At 51.3% G+C, this 13,857-nt stretch overlaps 1 long non-coding RNA gene across 1 annotated transcript; it reads left to right on the forward strand.

The window, feature by feature from the left end:
* Nucleotides 1–8,431: 8,431 nt before the first annotated feature.
* Nucleotides 8,432–12,834, forward strand: LOC144728547 (uncharacterized). The gene is made up of 3 exons (XR_013587534.1): nucleotides 8,432–8,598; nucleotides 9,501–9,618; nucleotides 10,324–12,834. It is a non-coding gene; the product is annotated as an uncharacterized LOC144728547 (long non-coding RNA).
* Nucleotides 12,835–13,857: the final 1,023 nt, after the last annotated feature.

Here is a 13,857-nt window from a genome sequence, read left to right on the forward strand (position 1 = left end):
AGTGTCGGTGTACGGTTCTTTTTCTGCAATATTTTGCTGTCTTTTCTTGGATTTTCTGTTTGCACATAGTCATTTTAAGATGTTTTCTTGTTCATTTTTTTGTTTTTTTGTTTGTTGCGGTTGCACCCGATTCAAGAGCCAAATGGCTCACAGGGCTATACCTAATAAATTAAATTTGAAACTTGAAATCGTTGAGTGAGCCTCGTCTTGTCGGGTCGCGGAAGCTTTAGCGAGGATGCAGCCTGGTGTCGCCCTCGTCAACTTGCTGATGCGCCCATACTAGACATCTGTGATAAGAGCCTCGTAGCTCATCGGATTCTTGTGGTATAAAGAGAGGTTCTGATTCTCACTTGGATTGGAAGACTGTCCGGGAATAGCGACATAAAGGGTCTCGTCCTGTACGGCCGTTCTGGGCCTTTTCAGGGCACGCGGCTCGCGTTCAATCCCAAGTTCTGGCTTAGCTTGCCCCACGGTCGAGTGCTGGACATAGATCCGGTCCGCGGGCTCCCCGTCCAAAGGAGACCCCTACGTTCATCCTGGTGCCGCTCAGGAATCATCATCGCGCCCGATGATGCTGCTGTGGACACGAAGCCCACCCTGGAGGCCTGGCGAGGGGCGATGGATCGCGACGACACCTGGAGGGACATTCCACATGGCCACTTTGATGGCTTAGCGACTCCTGCTACTAGGATAGCAGAGGGTGCTGTAGGCCTGAGCAGGGAGGTGGCTAGGACATGGCAGTACCGTACAACGGTGATTCCTGAGTCAAACGTTCGGAAGGGCGGCGGTGCTGAATGAAAATAAAAACATCTGAAATGTCCTGGCACACGACATGGCCTCGTCTGCTGGACCGTCTTGAAAAAAAAGGTTTGAGAGAATTTCGTGGGGCTATTGTTTACTTATTTACTTTTGATTATTGTGGTAACATCTGCAGATCCTGCCATTGCATAACGGTCAGCAGACCGGAGGTCGTCAGTTGGATGCGTTCAACCCTACTTGCCCATCGGAATTATGGGCACGTTTATTGCGTGAAATCCTTTGTCCACCCAGCAGTATAAATGGGCATACCACAGTCGACCGGCGGGTCGCGTGTGATGGGGTAAAATGTGGGTACTCGCCGCCTCTTACAAAACATCGGATCAGTGTGGAAAATTACACCCCCCCCCCGTACCTCGAATTAGCATAGTTGGCTACGTACGGTGCGAAAGAAGTTAAACATACATACACCGAATACCAGCTAAAGGGGTCTTACTCAAACTCCCTCGAATCGGAGGCCGTTCCGCCAGCAGTGCAATGAGCAAGCAATTGCAGGGCTGCCCCTTTGCCTTCATAACAAGTGCAATTCCAGAACATTACAGTGGCCTGCACATAGGCAAGTGACAGTTTCTACAAAATTCCTCCGGCAATCTATTTTTTCTATTTTCAGGCCTTCGTTGATCAACTGCTGGGCGAAGGCCTCTCCCCGACACGTCGGTCATGGGAGGGGCGGGGGGGGGGGTTATTTGACCATACTTCACCTTGCTGTGTCGGCACCAGTTGGTGCAGTAGACATGCTAAGGATGTATCCAAATGATACATCCCCTAACAAGACACGGGGATGGAAGAAGGACTCCCTTTGGCGTACTGGACTGCCGGCTTGTTAAGTCTGCATTTCTTCTTTTTCGATTCAGTTCTTCCGATGCGTTGTGAGGGTCTTCTTCTTATTTTCGTTCATTAAATAAAGGGACCGTCGCCTCCCTCTGTTGCTTTTGGCTCTCATTCGCCCGTGGCATCCTTCATCACCACCTGGTCGGCTCTCTCGCGGTGTGCCTGTTGTGTAACTCACACGGGAAGTCCGTGGGGGGTGGTGGGGAGGTGGGGAGGCACCGCTTGAGACTCCGAGGGTGTAAACAAAGGGGGACGGACCCCTGACCGTGCCTCGACGTAACGCGGACCCCTCTCGGAGGGAGCTGTCAGCCCCCTTCCTCTGTTTGCCCTACGGCGTCCGTTCATGGAAAATGTATGGAGCCGCCAACGCCGTCAGATTCTCGCGGTGGACGTTCATCTTTGAAGCTGGCAAGTCGTTTTATAATCGGAATCTTTGTTTTATTGGGTTTTTTTTAATCCTGGAGGAATCCGATAAGCTATGAAGCTCTTTTGTTGCACAGATATCTAGTCGGGGGGGGGGGTCAGAACGTCACAACAACACGCAACACGCAAACACCCCGCTAGCAGTGCAAAGCACGAGGAAATGTAGTTGTACTGTATTATTTATTTTCTTGGTTCTTTTGGTAAAGTCACGTAGAATGATAGAATACATTCTTCGTGACTTTACCGAAAGAACCAAGAAGATGAATCCCTGCAGTCACGAAAGCTTTAAATCCAAATTTAATTTATTTTCTTTCTATGTGACTTTACCGAAAGGAAAGAGCAATTTCTGCGGTCACGAAAGCGTCAAATCAAGTTTTAAACAAGTTACGTCGTGATAATGAACGTATTTACAGCCCCTTTGTCAAGCTACTGTTGGATGGAGGCCTCCCCATGCTCATTTCTGGTTCTGGGGATCCTTTGACCACACTTCACCGCGCTGGTCAGGACGGTACCCAGGACTGGTTCAGGTGTCACGGGTCACTGATATTAGCAATGGTCAGGAATTTAACTCAGGTCTCTGGTGGCATAACCACACTGCTACTGCGTCCCGAATGTCAAATATGGCAGGAAGGCTTTATTATTATTATTAAGTTTGTTTCCCCGGGGAAGCCGAACTGAGGCTCATGACTCTTTTACAGGAGGATCCTGCCAAATTGATGCTGTGCGTGATTCAACTGAGTAATTTGCGGGTACTTTCTAAGCATTGGGGTCTTTAGCCCAAACCAGATACGTTGTGTTTTAGCTATGGTAGTAGCTGTGATAACCCAGGCAGCACATTTGGAGAACATACATACTACACATGGAGAAGCATCCGAGTTTGGGAATCGAACCCGGACGCTTATAGGTGTGAGGCACAAGTGTCACCGCTGCGCTGCCACTCCAGGGCACCGTTGCGTAAACACATTGTCCTGCGGAGGGAGCTGGTAGGGACGTTGGGTTGCTCGGTCAATGGCCAGGGTCAACGGCGGCGTGGTGTATTCCGCAAAAATGTCCGACTGTGAGGGCGGGCACAAGCCGGCGTGAGTAGGTTAAACTTTTGAGATGTATAAGGGCACCACGGGGTGACCAGCCCCACCCCTCCCACTCTCCCCACCCAGCCCCTCCCCACCCTCCCCTCCCCACCCTCCCCACCAACCCTTCCCTACCCTCCCCACCCAGCCCCTCCCTCCCACCCAGCCCTTCCCTGCACGACGGACACAATAATCCCCTGTGAGCTGGTGTAACCAGGAGGTTCCTACCAGTATAACATTGAGAATGTATGACCAGGATAGAGCAAATAACCGCATTTTCCCTTAAAGGCACATTTTGTTCTCTCGTTCATAATTACGTAACTTTCTTTCTAAACAAATACGGTGCAGTGGCTTATGTCATTGGGGTCGCCTGACACCCCCAACAACATATAACGACGCTAATCCCGATCCCACACATTCGAAGGAGACATCATCACGGCGATGATACATTCCGCCCCTCTTGACGCGGTCATCTGGCTTGATCACTTGAATGTGAAATTGTCGCTGAATGTGAAATTGTCGCTGTTGCTCTGCATCTACATCATCAGCAGCCGTACGAAAGAAAAACGGGCTGCTTGACGACGCTTCATCGCCACGCTGGTTGCGGTGACAAGCAGTGCCTGGATCTGGTTATGATATTACTTGTCAATGACGTTAGGCTGTGTGTGGCCCGAATATTCGAACTCGGGTAGCCGGGGTTCGTGGCGTTTTGTGCTAACTACTCTTACGTGAGCAATGCCGCAGTGCCAACGTGAGGTCGTCAGTCAGCGAGGTTGTGACAGGCATGATGGTGATCGTGGTGATCATGGGAATGATGGTGCTGCTGCTTATATTATTGCTGATGCTGTTGTTGATGCTCCGATTACCACGGTTGGCTACGTACGGTGCAAACGAAGAGTGCTTGAGTGTGGAGTGCGTGAGAGTGGAGTGCGTGAGTGTGGAGTGTGTGAGTGTGTGCATTTTAGAATTCATAGAAGCTGGGAGCATGCGCAAGAGTCAGAGGTCAACTGATGACGCCCTCTGTGATGATGATGACAATGACTGCGGATGATCTCGTTAGCGTTGAAGATCGCTTGTATAAGGCAAACGAGCAAAGCACAGTCAAGTGGCATTTCTCTTTGCATGCGTATAGCAATCGTAGGGGGTTCATGGCGTCATTCTTTTTTGCACTGCTGCTGACATGAGACGAGTCAACTCTGTCGCACGCCGCTCACACCGAATGTGTGACCCCTTCCATGGAACACAACGTTTGAGTTCCGACCCTAGCAATCACCGGGGGAGGCGCGTTACTTTTCGTGGAGATGCGCCCGCGCCTGAACTTTTGACTGACTCCGGCGCGAACGGCCCTTGCCCAGGCCGTGATGAACGGCTCCGCGAATTTTAATTGGGACCCCTGGCAATTGAAACGAAAGATCGCGTCACTAATTACCCACGCCGCTGATTGCGATAATGATGTTGACGTGAGCGTTATTAATGAGCCTCTGGGCATGATGATGATAATGATGACGACGATGATGATGATGTTGTTGTTGAACCCGGCGACCTGGTGACGAATTTCGCAACCGGTCCTGGGTCTCCCTCCCTCCCTCCTGGTTGACTCACTCAGCCTGAGATGTGTCCGCGTCGCGGTGTGTAAACGTGAGTTGCTAGGGGTAGGGGGGGATGGTTTTGACTTCAAAATGTGGCCTTAATAAAAAAAAAGCGATGTAGTATATCTGGTTTTTTGGTTTGGCCATGTTTGTTTGTTGTAGTACAGAGTTAGACTGATGGCCTTAATCTAAGTTGTCTTGTGGTTGTTGTTGTTTGACTTGCATACCACTGGGATTTTTGCACACAGTGTTGGTGTACGGTGCTTTTTCTGCAATATTTTGCTGTATTTTCTTGGATTTTCTGTTTGCACATAATCACTTTAAGATGTTTTCTTATTCATGTTTTTGTTTTCTGTTTGTTGCGGTTGCACCCGATTCAAGAGCCGAATGACTCACAGGGCTATACCTAATAAATTAACTTGAACTTGGTAGACGTCAATAGCACACGTGGCTGGGGTTATCAGGGCGGGCGAGGTGGCAGTAATGAGCATTGATGGCGATGTTGGAGATGACGATGATGACGATGATCGTCTTCTTCGGATGGCTCTTGTCGGTGTCGAGCGGCAGCTACGATATTACATCTCGGGGTGGCTGTGCTAAGTGAATGCGTCTGGAGCAGCGTGAAGTTGCGCGTTGCTGTGAAGATGGCGCCATGTGCAGACATCGACGCTGGGGAGACAAAGGCGGTCGGGCGTGGTGCTTGCCGCCAACCCCCTCGTGTACAATTCCGGTCTTCGAAGGTGCTCGCTCACAGCACTTGCCCTGATTTTTTATTTGTGCGTCAACTATCATCACCTCCGAATGGCGCGGTTGGCCACGTACGGTGCGAAAGAAGTTCAACATAGATGCAGAGCATGTACGTGTACGTCTGCTGCCATGGTTCGTGCGGGGTGAGGTTTAGGGCTTCGGCGGAGCCGCTTCGTGGGGGTCCATCACGGGGGCGTTTGTGACGTCTCGTGCATTCGGCAAGATGACGAAGCACGTGGCGATGAGCATTTTTTCAGTTTTCAGTTTCATTTATTAAGTAGAACCCTGTGAGCCATGCGGCTCTTGACTCGTGAGAACGATGGTCGTGACGACAGCGATGTCGGCCTTTGACGTCGCGCGGACGCCGAGGTTGAACAATTTGCGGTGGGCCCGTAATTTTTTTATTTTGTTGTTCGACGAGAAACTTGCGTCACGTGCGATCGTAAAAAAAAAACGTTTTGAGCTGGAAGAAAGTAACACGCGCATAAAAAAAGCAAACAAAAGTAACGCACAGACGAGAGCCGATGTCCCGCGGCAAACGTTCGGACTGCAAGACAAATAAACGTAGCGTAAATAAATGGTGCCTCTCTCCACCCCCCATCTCTCTCTCTGTGTCTGTCTCTCGCAAGATCTCCTGCTGCATCTCCGGAGGCCACGAGCATGAGCAGAACAGCATGTACGAGCGGGGCAGTCGATTTAAGAGACATTTTCCGCTGTTTGTTTAATTGTTTGGTACCACTGCCCGCTTCATCTCCCATGTGCACACACACACACAGACAAAGGCAGAGATTCCCCGCGTAGTCTGAACAGACTGTTGGGGCAAGTGCTGTTAGTGAACACCTATGATGGCCGGAAGGGTACACGGGGGGGTGAGTGGCCAGCACCACGCCCGACCGCTTTTGTCTCCCAAGTGGCGATATTTACGCATCTTACCAAGTACTCATTAGAGGCTGAGTCGACCTAGCAGATGCTCAGGACCGATTCAGATAATCGTCACTGGGGTTGGCCGTGAGCGGGAATCGATTTTGGGACGCGCTTACCGCTACACTACCGCTCCACACACGCACGCACGCACACACACAAGCACACACACGCACGTGTGTGTATGCACATCATGTAGATCCACTTTGAGCTTAAGCTTCTTTTGTTTTTTTTTTATAGAATCGTATTACAATTTCTGCACACTGTCAACCTTTAACGGTTTCCAACCGAGGCTGAACTCGTGACCGCATGAGCTCCGCCAGTCGGTCTAGAACGCGGCGGCGTGATACCGACACGTTCAGATGAACCCATACGAATGCAAGTTGAGTGTAAAGTTGTGTTGTTGTCAGAGACTCACCCTCGGGAAAGCCGGGACCCACACTCAGGCACCCACTCATTCTCTCACCCACCCACCCACTCACACACCCACTCACACACTCACTAACTCACACACTCACCCACTCACACACTCACCCACTCACACACTCACCCACTCACACACCCACACACTCACCCACTCACACACTCACCCACCCACTCACACACTCACCCACACACTCATCCACTCACACACTCACCCACCCACTCACTCACACACTCAACCACCCACCCACTCACACACTCACCCACTCACACACTCACTCACTCACCCACTCATACACTCACCCACACACTCACACACTCACCCACACACTCACCCACTCACACACTCACACACTCACACACCCACCCACTCACCCACTCACTCACCCACCCACTCACCCACTTACCCACACACTCGCCCACACACTCACTCACCCACCCACTCACCCACCCACTCACACACTCGCCCACACACTCGCCCACTCACCCACTCACACACCCACCCACCCACTCACCCACATACTCACTCACCCACTCACACACTCACACACTCACACACCCACCCACTCACCCACTCACTCACCCACCCACCCACTCACCCACTAACCCACACACTCGCCCACACACTCACTCACCCACCCACCCACTCACCCACCCACTCACACACTCGCCCACACACTCGCCCACACCCACTCACCCACTCACACACCCACCCACCCACTCACCCACCCACCCACTCACACACTCACCCACCCACCCACTCACACACCCACCCACACACTCACACACTCACCCACACTAACTCAACTATCCATCTGTGATGAGGGAACACGATGACTCTCGGAAAGACGATCTGATATGAACAAAAATGTAATATAAAGTTTTTTTTAAAAGTATTGTTCAAAACTTGGAGATGCAAAGCGGCGCTAAACGGATTCATTTCCAAATATGCAAACTCGTTTTGTCCTAACAGCTCCTTTCAATAGTCGCGAGGCCACTCGCATGTCAGAAAGCGTTGCTACAACCCTGATTTGACGACATTCTATGTTAACTCGCTGCCACGTTGTCGGTTGCTCTACGGGGAATTGATTTGATGGCGAGTCTGTTGAGTAGCCTTGTGTATGTTAAACACTCAGCGCATTCGTCGAAAAGGTTGTGGCCTTAAAATGAAAAAGAATATACATACTAGACGACGTTTCGGGCAATGGCTCTTCTTCGTGGTACATGGGTAGAGAGGCCAGAGGTAGTGGTGATAATATTTCGCAGTTGTCTTCAAATGTAACAAATTATTTGGTCATACCCTTTTCCACGCTTTATCTCTGGCCTTTGTTACTATTTATCCTTCTAAGGCTGCAGTGTGACAAACGTGTTGAGTGTGTTTTTTTAACTCTAACGTTTAAGGCAGTGGTCCTTTTTCATAGCACCTAAAATAATAAAATCAATAAAGAAGCTCCATTCCCTTCAATGTTGCCTGCTGCGTTGTTGTTTTTTTCCTATTGGTGGCATTGTCTACTGTCGACTTTTTTGGTAGTTTTGTCAAGGACAGACAGATGTCGTCATGTCGGTTGATCTGCGTTGCGTCACGTGTCTCCACGCCCGCACCAACGCACAGAGGTGCCCGCACAACCACCACCACCACCACAACCACCACCGCCACCACCACAACCACCCCCTTGGGAGCCGTGACACCGTGGTGCCTCGCTAATCCTTCACCCGCAGAGGCACTTAGCGCAGCGTGCCCTGTGGAGCATCATCCAACAGAGTCGTGCGCCACGCGGGTGAGCTCGTGTGTGTGTGTGTGCGTGTGAAGCGTGTGAAGTGTGTGAAGTGTGTGAAGTGTGAAGTGTGTGAAGTGTGTGAAGTGTGTGAAGTGTGTGAAGTGTGAAGTGTGGGAGCGGTGCCGTAGCGGACTAGCGGTTGGCATGCTGCGCTACGAACCCAGTTCGATTCCGGCTCACGAACAACATCGGTGACTAATATCGGAAGCGGTATTGAGCCTCCTTTAGGTCGACTCAGCCTCAAATAAGCGCCTGGTGCAGTGGGTTTAAACATCGCTGCTGGGGAGACAAAGGCGGTCGGGCGTGGTGCTGGCCACCAACCCGCTTGTGTACAATTCCGGTCTTCACAGGTGCTCGCTAACAGCACTTGCCCTAAAAGTCAGTTAAGGTTATACGGTGGGCCTTTGTCTTTGTGTGTGCATGTGTCCATGTGCAAGTGCATTTGTAGCACAGCATGAACTTAATAGGTGCTCACGAACAGCACCGGGTAACTCTTGCAAGTTCGACTCCCCCAATCTCGCGAGATCTAACCTATCATTCGTTTTGAGTATTTTACAAAACGGAGCATGCGATGAGCACGGACCTTATGCCATGTGACGCATCTGCGTTGCGATACTGCCGCAGAGGTGCGGTGGTTAGCAGGCTGCACGTGCAATCCAGAGGTCGCCGGTTCCATCTCCCCTCGTGGCAGCTTCATTCCCCCCCGCCTCTGTAGACCCAGCAGCATGAGCACGCACCAGGGAGTTCATCGGCCAATCGCGCGTAGTGGGCGCTAAAGTGTGGGTACTCACACCAACACTTCGAAGACGTCTTGGGCCAGCATGGAAAAGCGACCCTTGAAACTTCCCTCTCTCGAGCGACTGTTCTCCAGCTCAATGCGGTGGCGGCCCTTCCTCCAGCAGCAGCGGCGTGAGCGAGCAGTTGCAGGGCCGCGCCTTTACCTTCTCCACATCGCGGACTCGTCGCCGTATGGAAGCCAGCCTGGTGTGCATCGCGTTCGAGTGCCAGTCAGCGAGCGAGGTGTGCGAGCGAGTGTGCGTGTGTGTGTACGAGCGACTAGCGTGCGTGACACACGACGTGACACACGGCGTGACACACGGTGTGCCTGTGACCCCCCCCCCCGGAGGAGTGGGAGGGGGGGCAATGGCACAGCGGGAGGGGAATGCGCCCTGTGGCTGATGCTAAGGATGGCCGTGATGCGCACGTAACACGTGCAGAAGGACGAGGTTGGTAATAAGCTGCATGCATTCCGCCTCTCGCTCCAGTCCCGGTGCCTGCCATTTCAACACGACTGAAACGTGTGTTCGGTAACTCTAGTTGGTGTTTATACCTTGGCTTGGGGGAAGAAGGGGGGAGGAGGGGGGGCTGACATCAGTAGCTCAATGAACCTGTAGAATGTGTGTCTTTTAAAAAAAAATGAAAAGCTGAAAGGTTTGTGGGTTTTGAAAGAGCTTCTTTTGCTAGCGCCAGTGTGTGCTGAACTTTTTTTGCACCGTACGTGGCCAACCGCGTTAATCCGGAGCTGCGGGGGAAGTATGATAAACTAGAGGCCTGTTGTCAATCCACTGCTGGATGACAGCATCGCAAGATGATGGGCTACCTACATATGCCGGGTGTAGCAATGCCTCGATTAACATCGGCACGGACATTGAATCGCGCGTGTCAAACCGATGTTTTTTTTCCATGCCTATGTTCGTATTCTTGTTGTTGTGCGTATTTACCCAGGACAGGCTCATTGGAGCCTCACCACTTCACCAAGTCGCACTGCCCAGCGTGGTGAAGTATGGTCAACACAAGCACCGTGGTCGACAATCGCATGGAGAGGCCTGCGTTCCACAATCGGTTGACATAGCGACTGTGAATTGCTCTATTACACGCTACCAGTGTGACGAGCACAATACATACATGTGTGTGAATGTCGATATCGCAACAACAACAACCGCCACTCGCCACTAAGTGGCGGTGACGTCCCCACGGCCCTTGTGCCAGGCTACGTGCACTATATGCGCACACGTAGACAAACACAGTCATCACATGCAGACATACACCGTCATCTGCCATCATCTCAGTCAGTCAACCCATGGCTCACCTGGATCTGTTCCCTGACCACCTGCCAGCGGGCCTTCGACACTTCACGTGGCCTCAAAGTGCACCTGGCCTGGCACAAGCGCCGTGGTGGCGTCCCTGTCACTTAGTGGTGAACGGCGGTTGTTGTTATTTTATTGTGCAGCAGCTACCGTTGACCAAACTTCGGCTCCCTTCAGTGACTGGGACCGACCTTGTTTTTTTCTAAATCGCCTTTGAACGTCTTACTCGCGTTTATAAGGATGCCACTCAATAGGTAAATGGAACTGTGAAATTTCAATTTGCTTGGATCACACGCTCCTATAAATCGGTCAAGTTTGGTGTAAACGTCAACTTGCGGGGAATGTCGTTCTAATCTGCGAGTAGTATTCTCTGCGCCTATGGCTCTGCACAATGACTCTTTGCGTACTTGACTGTGATGCATGTTTGCAACTCCGCAGTGCTTTCAGTTGAACAGGCAATCGAATAAGCCCCAGGAGGTGAGACCTTGCAAAAATCAAACGTGAATGTTGAGTGGCAGCCGAATGTTTGTTTTTCGTTCTGGCAGAACCTTGACCCAGGTCACTCTTGCAAATGAGTTTATCCTGGTCTCTTGCGTTCTCACCTGGTTAACCAAATAAACGTGGCCTGATCTTTAAAAACAATGTTGTTATGAACCCATCTTGAGTTGTATTGGTTGCGTTGCTTCCACCGCAGGTCTCCCATGAAAAAAAAGAGACCTTAGGCTCACGTGGGACTGCCAGGAGGGCAATACAACAACAATAAATACGTAAATACGTGCCCAGAAACGGATCCGTTTCATAACAAGATTTGTTTTTTAGTAAAATAACTCTTCGCTCCATCAGCAGTATATCAGTCCTCTGGGTCAATGCTTTCCGAGCGATGTTTTTTGAGCGGCAAACTTTTTTTGTTGCCTGGTTTCAACTTCTCTGAGCCTCATCGGCAGGACGTGGTCCTGCACAACTAATGCTTCTGGGGTTGTCTGGCGTTTTAGGCAAGGCCCCTACCGCCAATTCCATGGGTCCCTTTAAATGGAGGACAGTTTACACGTTTTCTTACCAACATCAACCTATCGTTCAGCCAAGACCTCAGCAATGGACCTTGCCGTAGACTCAAGTACCGATGCCCCTTCTGGGATGGTGCTGCTGCTGTCACCACCCTAGAATGCCACCCAGATCCGGGAGAACGCTCGCGAGCAGAGTGGAGCAGCTCGGACATCCAGAATAAACCCCTCACTCGAGACACAGACGTCATCGCACCTCCTGGCTTTGGCATTCCTCCACGAAGACACCGGTGGAACCATCAATCTCATCACAACATCACCAGGCCGATGCTCACATCTCCTTCAGTGTCATATTAAAGGCAAACCACTGTGCGACTGCGGCCATGCAACCCAAACTAAGGACTGCAGAGTAAGCCCACTGGAGTCTGCGCTCCTTCAACGGAGGAGGAATCGCAGAACCACGAGAACTCTCTCCTGAAGCCCTCTCATCGTGACCAACAGACCTCGAAATTGGCATTCGGCTCCTGAGCTGAACATTCTGCCAGCATACGCACAGAATAAAATGGAATAGAAAGCAGTGCAGCGGCATTGCGTAACACGTCTCGTGTGCCATCTGTGTAGAGCGCGAATAGCTAATACATGCGGAAAAGACACCAACAATTATACGTGTCACCACCAAATACACCTGAATGAAAAACAAACGCATCCACGGCCTATTGGCCTTCTGGAGGAATGCTGCACAGCACCATTTGTATTCTTCTTCTTCTTCTTTCGCATGGAATTGTGAAAAGCAACACTTGTTTTTTCTTTCTTTCTTTGTTTTCTGAACGATCGTCGTAAATTAATGCAACGGTTCCTCATGCAGTCCAATGATGTGGTTGACGCAGTGTGGATTTCAGCGACATCGCCAGGATGTGCATGGATGGAGCATCAAGCAGACAGACTCGGGGATTGGTTTCACCTTTGTAATTCTCATCAGCAGGCTGTGGCCAGTCAAACGGATATCGCCGGGATTCCCGGTGGTACTGGCAAGAGCCACATGCAGAGACATTGTTGGCGTGGTTGGCCAATTCATCATGGCCGCGTACAAGTGGAAAAGATCCAGACTACCTGGAGGAAACCCATGGCTGCTTGTACGTGCATGCATTCTTTGCAAGCTTCCATGTATGTGTGTGTGCCTGCAGGCATGCAAGTGAACGTATTCATGTGCCCGTGTGAGTCTGCGTGAACGTGTGCACGCGTGTGTGTGCACGTGTGTACGTGCACGCACGCTAGTGTAGCGGTTAGCGCTACGATTCCGGCGACCCGAGTTCGATTTCCGCTCCCGGCCAACACTGGTGACGACTATCTGAACCGGTCCTGGGCCTCCCCTACGTCGACTCAGCCTCCAATGAGTACCTGGTGCAGTGTGTAAACATCGCCACTGGGGAGACAAAGGCGGTCGGGCGTGGTGCTGGCCACCCACCCCCTCGTGGACCATTCCGGCCTTCATTGTTGCTCGCTTGCAGCCCTTGCCCTGGCAGTCTGTTAAGGCTACAACACGGCGGAACCTTTGTCTTGTGCACCCACGTGGGTGCTTATTTGCGCGCGTGCGTGCGTGCGGGTAGCGAGCCGCGGCGAGCCTCGCTCACCCAGAACGCCCCGGGATGGATGAGCAGCGTCTCTCCCCTTCTCCGCGACACTCGAGGCTGCGTGAGCGGAAGTCGAGTTAAAAATAACAGAGAGCGGACGTCTCTTACCTGTGACGAGTCACACGTCAGCTTGATGGCATGCAGGTGTGAGCGTGGGCGGATCGCATCAGTGCGATATGAATGGGTTTGCACGGTAAGAGTGTGAATGCACTCGTGGATTGCGTTTGGGTCTATATATCACTGTGTATGGGTGTGCGTGGACGAGTGAATCTACTGGACATGTGTGAAAAAGAGCTTTACAGCTCATCGGATTCCTCCAGTATAAATGCAAATTTTTATTGTATATTAATCTCTGCGGCTGGGTGTGCATGGACGAGTAGATTTGCCTGGGTGTGTATAAATCACCGCGTATGACAGTACACCAGCATTGATTCAAGCAAGATTGACTGCTGATGAGATGCCGTATGAGAAAACTTGTCCATAGCTTGGATTATAATGCATCAATGCTTCAGAAATGATTCACTCCCAGAAGGCCGTGGG

The sequence above is a fragment of the Lampetra planeri genome, chromosome 29 (genome assembly GCF_965212315.1).
Source record: "Lampetra planeri chromosome 29, kcLamPlan1.2.h2, whole genome shotgun sequence".
Lineage (NCBI taxonomy): Eukaryota > Metazoa > Chordata > Hyperoartia > Petromyzontiformes > Petromyzontidae > Lampetra > Lampetra planeri.